This window comes from Suricata suricatta, chromosome 4 (genome assembly GCF_006229205.1).
Source record: "Suricata suricatta isolate VVHF042 chromosome 4, meerkat_22Aug2017_6uvM2_HiC, whole genome shotgun sequence".
Lineage (NCBI taxonomy): Eukaryota > Metazoa > Chordata > Mammalia > Carnivora > Herpestidae > Suricata > Suricata suricatta.
In genome coordinates, this window is record NC_043703.1 from 54,769,422 (window position 1) to 54,782,339 (window position 12,918).

At 44.6% G+C, this 12,918-nt stretch overlaps 1 protein-coding gene across 2 annotated transcripts in view; it reads right to left on the reverse strand.

Moving 5' to 3' along the window:
* The window catches only part of LCP1 (lymphocyte cytosolic protein 1), a 52,837-nt gene that overhangs the window by 33,237 nt on the left and 6,682 nt on the right, over window positions 1-12,918 (reverse strand). The window contains exon 1 of one of the 2 annotated variants that reach the window (XM_029936727.1): window positions 11,514-11,669. The exons of the other annotated variant lie outside the window; for it this stretch is intronic. The gene's annotated coding sequence lies outside the window, so the exon portion shown is untranslated. Of the gene's footprint in view, window positions 1-11,513; window positions 11,670-12,918 lie in introns of those variants that run through there. 2 annotated transcript variants of the gene reach the window in all.

Genomic DNA, 12,918 nt, shown 5'->3' on the forward strand with positions numbered 1-12,918 from the left:
TCATAGGTCTAACAGGAGAGACCTGGCAGGGGACCATGGGGAGAGGAAGGGGGAAAGAGAGTGGGGGCGAGTGAGGGACACAGATCAAGGGAGACTACTGAATACTGGAGACGAACCATGGACTGAAAGGGGAGGGAGAGGGAGGAAGGGGGTCATGGTCATGGTGGGGGGCACTTGTGGGGAGAAGCACTGGGTGTTATATGGAAACCAATTTGACAATAAACTATTATAAAATTAAAAAAAAAAGGGAACCATTTTAACACTTCAATCTGTAGGCCAAAAATGCTTTATGCTCCATTTGGCAAATCCTCCTCCATTATCCACCAACTTAATATTTTGTTATGTACACATATTGGTGGTTTCAAACTTTGGTTTCCCCCAAATCCTTTGTTAACAGGAGCTTTACATGTAGATTGAAGTGAACAAGTCAAAATAACATCTCCGAGAGGCGTCGGCTGAAAAACCCCAAATGTTTCTGTGCCTCCACTATCCCACTTCCTGTGACCTTATGTACCAGTGGGAACTCCAGGGAGCATGACTGAAAGTCACAGACTCAGGGGCACCTGGGTGGCTCAGCCGGTCAAGGGTCCGACTTGGGCTCAGGTCATGATCTCTTGGTCCATGAGTTCGAGCCCCACATGGGGCTCTGTGCTGACAGCTCAGAGCCTGGAGCCTGCTTCAGATTCTGGGTCTCCCTCTCTCTCACTGTCCCTCCCCTGCTTGTGTGCCCCTTCTCTCTTTCTTAAAAATAAATAAATAACCATTAAAAAAAAGAAGGTCATAGAATTAGATACTGTTGTTATTTCAGTTCCTCTAAAATATGGTCTATTGTCAATAAATAATTTTATTAGTTACCTCATACATGTAAAACATTCACTGGGCTCTCTGAAGGAAGGTAAAGCCATGTAGAAGTTAACCATATGTGCAAACATGCACACAGCACAGTAACCCTCAGGGACAGGCAATGGCTCTCTGACTTTCTTGCCTTCTTCACTCCTTTCCTTTCCTCTTTTTTTTCTCTGCCTCTCGCTGTCTCCCTCCCTTTTTTCTTGTTTCTTTCTTTCCTTCCATCCCTCCTCCTTCCTTCCTTCCATCCATCCTTCCACGCTCCCTCGCCAAGCCTTGTTCCAAAAACAATTTGAGCCAGGTTACAAAGTTACGCCCAAGCATAAGAATTAAATGAATAAAATCACATAACTGTTAAGGAGAGCAAGCATAGGGAAGTCCACAGTTAAGACGACACATTTTGAGAGAAGCAGGCTGAAAATCTAGTTCTAAGTTCTATAGAAGTGAATGCAAAAAGGGAAAGGTCATCAGCTACATATGTCACTCTCTCTCTCAGAGCCAAGGAAACCAGTTTTTTTAGGACCACAGAATTGAGGTCTGATAGCAATACCTTCACCCAGGAAAGAATACTTGTGAGATAGAGTAAACACAAGCTTTGTGTTTATTATAAGGTCCCTCAACGAAGTCTGATGACATAAATATATATATTCCCATTTGGTAGAACAGGAAACAGAAGCTCAGAGACGTTGGGACACGTATCTGAGATCACACAGCCAGGGAGAGGAGCAGCCAGGATCCCACTTCTCAGCCCTTTCTCCTCTCTCATGCTGTCTGTCTGTCCAGGTTCAAGGCCTTCCCACATCTGTTAGATAGATATTCATTTTGTCCGCCCCTACGCTCACTCAGCGATTACTTATTAACCATCTCATCGTATACGCCCTGAGAGATTAAAAAAAACATAACACAGAGAGCCTATCTAGGTATGCTAGCGTAGGAAGATCTTGCTCTCCTGTGTTAAGAAAGCAAAGCTTCAAGGCGCCTGGGTGGCTCAGTCAGTTAAGCCTCCGGCTTCGGCTCAGGTCAGATCTCACGTTTGTGGGTTCAAGCCCCGTGTCGGGCTCTGTGCTGACAGCTAGCTCAGAGCCTGGAGCCTGCTTCCGGTTCTGTGTCTCCCTCTCTCTCTGCCCCTCCCCCTCTCATGCTCTCTCTCTGTATCAAAAATAAATTTTAAAAAAAAACATTTAAAAAAAATTAAAAAAAGAAATGCTTCTACTTTAAAAAAAAAAAAGAAAGAAAGAAAGCAAAGCTTCTGTGCTAAGAAATTGGTACATAACTTTGTACCCTTTACTAAATGCTTGTGACTAATTTGGCCTGGCTTTCGCTTATGCCTTTACAAATATCCCATATAACTTAAGAGAAGAGTCTCCTCCATCAAATTTTCACAAGATCTTTGATAAAATCAAAGGGCCTTTCTTGTCCTTAAGTGTCTGAGCACTTCTTGGTTCATGGATGTTTATCGGGTTATGAGATAAATCCACTCGTTCACCAATATTTTCTAAGTGCCCGCCACAAGCCAGGTGCCGCTGCTCATTTCAGGTGAGGCAGGTCCACACTGCCCTACTTACCCTAAAAGCAGGGAACAATGTTAAAGGTAAGAAGCATGAACGGGATCTCTGAGTCTAAACTTAACCTATCCTTTGACGTAAGAGTTTCAGACTCTCGAGCGCAGTAAGGGGCTAGTGAGAAACACAAATAAAGGCAAAGATGAGACTACATTTTAAGGGTCAAGAGCAGGGCCAAAGAAGAGACAAAAGAGCTACTGTATTAGATGAGAAAGAAAATCTAAAGACCATGGTGCAATGGAAAAGTTGAGAAAATGAGTGGCATGGCCCTTTCAAATTAAAGACCGAGAAGGGATGGGGGAAGCTTTATTTTAAAACCACGTGGTTTTTAAACCATTGCAAGTAGGTCAAGATGAAAAACCTGGGCATCTGGATAACTGTATTTTTTAAAGAGATTTATAAATGGGGAAGATCAACTTAGAGAAGCCATATAGTGAGACAGCCCTCACATTTTAAAATTCCAAAATCCTTGAGTGATTTAAGAGCTAAAGGAAAATTCATTTAAAAGGTGAATTGGACAGGGCACCTGAGTGGCTCAGTCGGTTAAACATCTGACTTCAGCTCAGGTCATGATCTCATGGTTCGTGGGTTCAAGCCCCACATCCGGCTCTGAATTGTCAGCTCAGAATCTGGAGCCTGCTTCAGATTCTGTGTCTCCCTCTCTCTCTTCCCTTCTTCCACTCATGTTCTGTTTCTTTCTGCCTCTCAAATAAACAAACAAACAAACATTAAAAAAATAAAATAAAATAAAATAAAAGGTGAATTGGAGAAGGAACAGTCAACAGCCCAAGTTACTGTGAGGCTGTGTTGTTTGGGGGCCCACATACAAATACGTATCGGAGAGGGTCTCTTTTCCTATCAGAATGAGCCAGAAGTCCTGGAAACACAAGTCAACTTGAGGAGAGGCAGGAGGAACTTAAGGAATAATTTATTACAACTCCTTCATTCTCTAGATCAGAAAACTAAAGTTTCCATGACACTAAATGCTTTGTGTACGTACAAGTTCTCCAAACAAGGCCAGAGTTCTAAATGAAGTTCCTGGAGAGCAGAGCAGGAAAAGGATGGAGGGACCACGAACAAGGCTATTAAGGTCCATAACTGAGAAAAGACCCTTTAACTAATTGAACTGAATGTGCAAGTGGCAGCATTTTCACAAAGCAGAGAAGCAGGAAGAGGAGGTAATTAAAAACATGCAGATCAGACCATTTCTAGGAAGGATATCGCTGGGGTTAGAATCAAATATTAGGTACTTTACACAGTCTATTCATGTGTTTGTCTGGAAAAAATATACCCACTTCATGCACATTTGTATTCATGTTAGTTAGATTCATAAGGATAGTTAAGTTAGGGTTTTAGTTTGCAAATTACTGGCACCACACGGGCCACAGTCTCTAGCGAGGTCGCTGCAGTAAGATGTGCTGAGGCATCTGGAGCCTGAAGTGTGTGTTTGAGCTTTCACTCTACTGTTCTCATGTTCAGTGTGGCCCCCCTTCTGTTTTTTCCAGTTTTATTGGGAAATACTTGACATATATCACTGTGTGAGTTTAAGGTGCACGGCATGATGGTTAGGTTGACATGTGATCAGAATAGGCTCAGCTGACATCCATTTCCTCATCCAGATACAATAAAAAGCAAAGAGGAGCGCCTGGGTGGCTCAGTCGGTTAAACATTGGACTTCAGCTCAGGTCATGATCTCATGGTTCATGAGTTCGAGCCCTGTGTCAGGCTCTGTGCTGACAGCTTGGAGCCTGGAGCCTGCCTCGGATTTTGTGTCTCCTCCTCTCTCTCTGCCCTCTCCCACTCACGCTCTGTCTCTCTATCAAAAATAAATGAAAACATTGAAAACATTAAAAAAATTTGAAAAACAATAAAAAGCAAAGAAAGGAGAAAAAATACAGCTGAAAAGTTTTTCTTCTTATGATGACAACTCTTAGGATTTACTGGCAACAATTCTCCTATACACCATACAGAAGCGCTAACCATAGCCACAGTGTCATATATCAGATCCCTAGAACTTACTTATCACAGCCCTGGGACTTACTGATCTTACAGCTCGAAGTTTGTATCTTTTGTCCACCTTGCTCCAATGCCCCCCCCCCGCCCCCCGCCCCCTGCCTCTGGTAGCCACAATTCTGATGTCTTCTTCCATAAGTTTAGTTCTGGTTGTCTGTCTGTCTTTCTCTTTCTTTCTTTCCTTCCTTCCTTCCTTTTTTCAAGATTCCACAAAAAGTGATATCAGGCAGCATTTATCTTTCACTGTCTGACTTATTTCACTTAGCATAATGCCTTCAAGGTCCATCCACATTGTCACAAATGGTAGGATTTCCTCCTTTTGTGGCTGAAGAATATTCCATTGTATGTACATATCACTTCTTTATCCCTTACTAATGACTGCATTACCTAACTATGCCCTTTCAGGAACCATTTTAACATCTCTTGCAAATCAGGGGTAAATTATGGAAAACTGTTTTAGCATCACTGCTCTAATCAAAATCTAAGACTACAGACTCCCCCCATTCACCTATGTCACATTTGGCTGCCAGGTTTTCTGTGAGCACTGAAATTTATTAAATCAATAGCTCTAAAATCCCAAGACATCGGGTCAAAGAAAGGATCATTTGTTCACTTTTATAAGATTATTTCCAAAGTCCTAAGAAAACCAAATAACCCCCCAAATTGCAGAAGCCACAAAACCTGCTAATTTCTTTAGGTCAGTGAGTTTTGAGTCTCTGCACGGAGGAGGCTGGTATTTCCCACGTCGGAAGTGAAAGAGAACTTCTGATAATGACTACTTAAGAACAAAAGCACCTGAACTCAAGTTCCCTAAAGTTGGACTACAGAAGCTATTTGTGGGAGCCACCACGGAAGGCAGTGCTGTAGAATTTACAGAAGGAAATATAGTACATCCTCTAAAATAAATGCTACCATGGAAGCTGAGTTTTCCCTGGGGGGTTTCCTGACTGATCATGAAAAGCAGAAGGGAGGAGAAAAGGTGACCTGCCCGGAGTGAGATGCCCACGGGCTGCATTTATTTCTGAGAGGTGGTAGTGGTGTGCTGGTCAGTATTTCAGTTTGATAGATTGATGCCCAGTTATATAACTGCCAGGATCAGGGAGGCATCTGTGACCCGGCATCACATTGCCAAGGGACTCTTTTGAATGTGTCCTACTTTTCCTGCAACTTGACACAGTGGGTAAAATAAAACTGGAAACTCAGGACCCAGATTCCTAGCTTTGCCTCAATAATTTCAGCACACAGCCAGGAGAAAACTATACGACTTCCAAATACCTGAATGAACAGTTAATAATCTGAAACAACATGTAATAGAGAACATGATTCATACTGCAATCTTTAGTGCTAGACTATGCTCACTGAAGAAGCGGAACACAAAACACATAGGACTCTGAAGCAAAATAAAATACCCGTAAGTTTTTAAGAAGCCATCCTGAGGAACTATGAGACAAAGAAGCAGCTTTGCTTCACTGAATTCTATCCCCTTCATGGTACAAAGTAGGGGATGTAACCACCAGTTATTTACCATACGTTCTCGGGACACCGGTCCTCTGTGCATCCAGATATTCCAAAGTTTAATATAAAGGATGATTCTGAAAATGTATGTTCATAATAACTTTGTTTCAAGCCAACTAATTATAAATAGCCTCAAATACAAAGGATCATTTAAAGGAACTCCTATGAATTCTTTTGTCAAGTCAAAATCTCCTTGAGATTGTCTCTTGTTCTCCCTGCAGATACACTGATTTGCCCAAGGGCTGCCCCAGAGCACAGAACCGGAATCTTTACCACCCCTGCCCCGACCATGACCGTGTAGGAGTGAGTCAGGGGTACCGGCTCAGTGGCTCTCTCCTCTAGCTACCTCGAGCCATAAACTCGGCAGGCCAGATTACTCTAACCCTGATGAACGTGATGTTCTGAGGGCCTCTGTCATCTGGTCACAGTTGAGGGGCTTTGGAAGCACACAGAGCCCGGCTCGGTTACGAAGGGAAGAGTGCCCATCTCCCCGCCTCCCCGCCCCCAACATCCTGCCCCCATGCTGCCTTGGTTTTCTACAGAGCTGCTCAGAGCCATTAAGGATGTGACACAGTAGAGCACCTGGGTGACGAGGATGGTTAAGCATCTGACTCCTGATTTTAGCTCAGGTCACGATCTCATGGTTCATGGGATCCAGCCCCACATGGGGCTCTGAGTTGATAGGGGGGATTCTCTCTCTCCCTTGCTCTCTGCCCCTCCCTGCCTCTGTTCCCTCAAAAAAAAAAAAAAAAGGATGTGACACAGGACAAAACTGTTGCAAGCAGAGGGGATACTCCAGGCTGGGGGGCTGGGGAGGCCCTCATTGTCTTGTGCTCTCTCTCTCATTCCCTAGGGCATAGATAATGACTCTCCTGGTGTGAAACATCTTGAAAATCCCTTCCTTCCACAGTCTACCACAAGGACTTTAAGATCAGACTCTTCCCCATCGAAAGTTCACAGTATCCTTGGATTTTTTCCAAAAAGCTGAATATTATTATGGACTATAGATTACCCACTATTCAGTTCAGTTACCTCAACATCAGACATCATTTGTTTATCGTTTGCTCACCCATGCATTCTTTCTCATCATCTACTAGTCTGTGTACAAAGCACAGCTCTGCTTGCTGGGCTGTGAGCATGGGGGGTCCCAAAGCCTCGGGCTTCATGAAGCCCACAGTTAAATGTCAAGTTTCCAATGTGACACAGAGATTATAGCTTGCTTATTGCAAGATGGTGAATACAATGAGAAAAGCTTTGAAGATCAAAACTGAACAAGTGAAACAGGACTGCAAGGGGAAAAAAAGGTAACAGTAAGAAATTAACATGGAAACTTATCAAAAAATAAAAACAGCAAACACCTTAATCAGCCATAATATAAAGATATCCAGATAATTTATACACTTGCACATCTCCAAGGAAACCACAGAAAAACTCGCAGAGAAAGGTCTCCCAAGCGTGGGCCTGGGAGACCTGGGTTACTGCCTGTCTGTGTGATATCAGGTTCTGCTTTGCCTCCTGCCTGTTTCCTCATCTATAAATTGAGAAATGGAATCCATGACATGTGAAAAGTTCCAGAAGTCTATTCTCTAGCAGGTAAGTGTATAACAAGTTAGAGCCCGAAAAAGGTGTATTTCACATGAGCCTATAAATAGGGGCCGGGGTGATCAGGAGCTTTGGCTGTCACCCTCGCAGGCCCGCTCCGGGGGGTGCCTCCTCTGTAAGGGACCCAGCACGTCCCAGCCCCTACTGGCTTCTGCTCTTACCTCGGCAGCGGGAAAAGCTCTGGCCTCATGCATTCCCCTCGCTGACCCAGGCAGGTGCCCAGGCTCGACTGCTCAGCACAGAGCAGGGAAGTGACCCAAGCAGCATGCGGGATCTGACATGTCACTGTGTACGGCTCAGGACACGCTGATCCAGTCCCCTCCCTGTTTCTAGACAAGACTGTAGGCAAACTGTCCCAGAAAGAGAGCCATCTACTATTTTCTTAAAAATATCCAAATAAGGAAACCCTTCAGCCTCTCTGGTGTCCTGTATCTCGACCCTGTAACCTAAATCTTTTCTGATACGATTAAAGTTTTCTCTCTCCTGGGCTATTCTCAGAGGGAATTATAGAAGCTCCTTGATTCATAAAAATTCTGTCACATGCCTTAGTGACTGCAGCCAAGTCTTTCAAAACAATTCTTTTAACCTAGTTTTGGAGGCTTGTCTTCCAAATCTTTAATGGTTTTCTGTGCTATAGCCTGGGTCTACGCCCACTTCCTTAAATGATGACAGAGGGATTACAGAGACACTGAAGGGACCACAGAGATGACCTATCTGGCCACTCTCCTCCTGCCACAGAGCGGGGAAAGGACACCCAAGTTAAAGGATGCTTTCACAGACTTCATTGGGACTGAAGTCCAGGCCTCCTTATGTCTACTTTGTCCTGTATAAGTTTTCAAACTTGAGAGGTAATGGTGTTCTTTAAGTAAGACTGGCTCAACATACAGCAAGTATAATTCCCCCATGATTTAAAATATTTTGTATAAATTCATGTATGTTTCCCATACATAAAGAAGAATTGAATCTAGGTATTGAGAGGACACTGTCCAGGCTACAGAGCCCTAGGTTCTAGGCTACATGTGCCAAATCTACTTACATGCACTACTGGCCCCTCCTAGGTTATAATGACCAAGGCTAGGTGAATGCATTTTTCTGGATGTTTTCTCTTGACTTTGCATTTAGACCCTCTGATTTTTTCTTTGCAACCAGAAAAGAAAACCATGCAAAAACAGCTCACCCTGAAGGCACAATGTTAAAAGACAAAATGCCAAATTCACATTTAACTACTAAGAGGATACCCTCTGACTTCTAAAAGAAGGCAGCACGGTTTTCGACATTTCATTCTTCTTGCTCTTGGGTGGGGATCAGGGAGCTCTTCCTCCTCTAAGCTCGGTGCCCGACCTGGGCAGCTGCTCCTGTGCCCACATCCATCTCTTCCAGCAGGTTAGGAGATCACAACCTAGAAGTGTAGGCCAGAAGTGTGTCTCGGAGCTGCCTCAGCATCCGCCACGTGGCAGGGACTCAGGTGCACAAACAACCCATCAACTGACGGTGCACAGAGCGTGAGAAGTCTGCTATCACCTCCTCTGAGGAGTTTAACGACATTCTGTGCGCATGCCTATAACACCCCTCCCATGGAAACAGACAAACTCCCAGAGCAAGGCAAGTGAATGCTCCAAATCTCCCAAAACCATTTTACTCTGCTGAGTTAATATGGGAACCACAGAGAGGCGAGTGCCCCTAAGCAGTCTTTGAAGTGCCATGGAATGTTCCCTGTCCCACCTTACCAGCTGCCAGTGGGTTTCTGCCCGGGGTAGCAGAGCCTGGGGCTCAGCCCTTCAAGCTGTTTTGTAAACGCTGTGGGCCACCTGTCTTGCTTGGCCATACGTCTCTCTATCTAACTACAGTGTCTGACTCTGAGGAGACAGGAAAGGAACTGTGGAGACAGAGCAGGGGCTGAACGGAGGGTAAAACCAGCCAGGATGCTCTAACCCAGTGTGCCAGGAACACATAGGAAATAGTGAGGAATGGGTGCCAGAGTTCACATGGATGTAATCACTGTCTGGACTATGAACTCCTCCGGGAATTCTAAATAGCTGCTACTCAACAAATTTATATATCTGTACAGATTTACTTACTGATTTATTTATTTGGGGAGAGTCAGAGACAGTGTGAGGGGGGCGGAGGCAGAGGAGGAGAGAGAAAATCCCAAGCAGGTTCTGCACTGCCAGTGCAGAGCCTGATGTGAGGCTCAATCCCACAAACCATGAGATCATGACCTGAGCTGAAACCAAGAGTTGGACGCTTAACTGACTGAGTGACCCAGGTGCCCCTACATCTCTTCTTTCAGTAAGTATCTGCCAAATACCTTCTATATACCAGGTCCTGTGTTAGATGCTGGCAATGCAAAGGTAAGACATGGCTGGGGCTTGGTTAGTAGGGAAGAGAGACACCAGTCACTAGAATACAGAGGGAAATTTAGACCCACAGGAAGGGGGAAACTAGCTCTCTCCCAGAGAGCCAGGCACAGCCCCCACAAGTGACATGTGACCTGGATTTCCACAGACGAGAAAATGCTTAGAGTTCAGTCATTGTCTTATTCACACAGGATGATCAACCCATATTCTCTCCAGAGAATATTCTCTCCATTTTTGTTGGGAGTCCAAGAAAACAATGGCTAAAAGACAAATGGGAAGGCCAGGTAATGTTTACCGAGTGCTTCTTCAGTGCTAAGTGTTTTACACACATTTAACTCTAGCCACAGTCCTAGGGAACACTGGTATGATTTCCTGCTCATAGATGAGGGGACTGCAATTTTAATACCTGGCCCGGGGTTACCTTGCTGGGAACTAGGGAAGCCTCAGGCTTGCACCAGGGCCTGGGGGCAGGGGCAGCACCCCACACCTGCCTCCTCACTGCAGGTCTCACTGGAGGCAGCTTTCCTCGCACCTGAGATCACTGGATTTCTGTATCTTAAGGTTCTCTGTTCTCCTTTGGGGTTACTCAGCTCTGATCTCGAGTTAACTAGGGATACACATACTTGGCCAGACTTTACCTATGACCAGGGCTCTTCCTGGGCTCTTTGGGGTTCTCTTCAGTTCCTCAACATCTTGAGGGAAAAGTTAGGAGCAAGACCACCACCAGGGTGACCATGCCCATTCCTGCCTGCACCTCGTCTCTGGGGGACAAGGGATCCTTTCCATCAGTAGCTTCACGCCTGTCATCCTGTCACATTTAATAAAGCACTGGCCTTCTTCTAGGGCTGGAGGTGCGACAATGAATAGCAAAGAACCCTTGCTCTTGAAGGACACACAATCCTGTGAAGGAAAATGCCTATTGCAACTTAGAGGCCAGACTGACCTTCACATTCTAATTGTGTTATTATCATGGTGCTGTGGGGACAGAGAGAGAGAAGCACTTAACTCTGCCCCAGAAGAGAAGAGAGAGGTCTCCAAAGAAGGAAATATTAACTTTCATTGAGCTACATCTCAAAGAACCAGCTGGAATTTTCCAAAAAGACAAAATGGACAGCAGCACTCCATTTCTCCATAGCGGGTCCCCCACTATCCACAGGGATATGTTCCAAGCCCCCTAGTGGATGCCAGAGACGATGGGTAGTACCAAACCCAATCAATACTGTTTTCTTTGTACATACACAACTATGATCAAGTGCAATTTATAAATTAGACACAGTAAGAGACTAAGAACAATGACAAAACAGAATCATTCTAACAATATTCTGCAATAAAAGTTATGTGAATGTGATATCTCAAGATATTTTTTAAATTTCTTTTTATGTTTTTTTAATCTATTTTTTGAGAGACAGAGAGAGACAGCATGAGCAGGGGAGGGTCAGAGAGAGAGGGACACACAGAATCTGAAGCAGGCTCCAGGCTCTGAGCTAGCTGTCAGCATAAAGCCCGACGCGGGGCTCAAACCCACGAACTATGAGATCATGACCCGAGTCGAAGCCGGACATTTAACTGACTGAGCCACCCAGTTGCCCCTCAAGGTATTTTACTGTACTGTACTCACCCTTCTCGTGATGCTTTAGATGATAAAATGCCTGCGCGGTGAGAGGAGGTGAGGTGAGTGATGTAGGCGGTGGGATGTAGCACTAGGCTACTGTTGACCTTTTACCTTGTGATATAATGTCAGGAGGATACTTTGCCTCCGGATAGATAGTGGTTGACCGTGGGTAACTGAAACTGTGGAAAGTGAAACTGTGGATAAGGGGGGACTACTGTGGAGGAGAAAATAGCCCTGCAAAGGGAGGAGTCAAGCAAGAGAAAGTCACCAAGGAGGCTGGTGGGGGTTCAGCATGACTGGTCCAGGAAGCAGCCCCTAGAAGAATTTGGGGAAGTCCCAGTGTGGTTGCCTTCCTCGCCAGCTCCTGTTTCCAGAAGAAAAGCCTTGGTGATCTAGGCTCTCCTTGCTATCTTCAGTCACAATGCTTACTGTACCCCCTTTAGGCTTACACATCCTCCCCAACTTCCTAATGCAACAAAATTATTGTGTCTAGAAGCCTTTTGGGTTTGTTTATATGGACAGAGATTCCTCCTTATATCACCATCTCCCATCTAGAAAATTCAGCCCTACTAAGTGAAGAAGAAACCGGATATGTAAGAAAATGGGAAATGGGGCCCTGAAAAGTGAAGTTGCTCCCCAAAGTCTCAAAGTGAGTCAGTGATTGGTCTGAAAAGAGAAGTGAGCCTTGAGAATTGTAGTTTGGTTTAGCCAAGATCTGGAAAAAACAGAAGTCAATTAACATTTAAACAACAGATTGAAAAAAAAAAAACCCTAGAGTGCAAAATCCATGAAATGTACTTTATATCTTAGATACGTCGATGGGGAGGAAAACACGGAGAGAAGTTTCTTCAATCACGTGTTTCAAGAATGGTGTAGGCTCCATAGTTTACAGCTTCACCTACTGTTACAACACAAGCTGACTTTTTCCCAGTCCAAGCCAGCAAAACGGTATCTCCGGCATCCCACAAACCTCATCCAAATGCTAATGATCCTGTCTTCCTCTGTGAAATTACATATATAACTCTGTATTGGCGATAAACTAGGAAGTAGCATGGTATTGTGAAAAGATGATGAGTTTTCTATGCAACTGCTTCTTGTTCTGTGTTTCTGTACATGTTCCTTAAATTAAAAAAAATTTGCTTAACATTTATTTATTTCTGAGAGACAGAGAGAGAAAGAGACCAAGAACAAGCAGGGAAGGGGTAGAGAGAGAGGGAGACACAGAATCCAACGCAGGCTCCAGGCTCTATGCTGACAAGCTGACAGCAGCAAGCCTGACACGGGGCTCAAACCCACAAACCACGAGATCATAATCCGAGCTGAAGTCAGACGCTTAACTGACTGAGCCACCCAGGTGCCCCTCAATTGTTTTAGGTTTATTTATTTTGAGAGAGAGGGACTGAGGGATGAA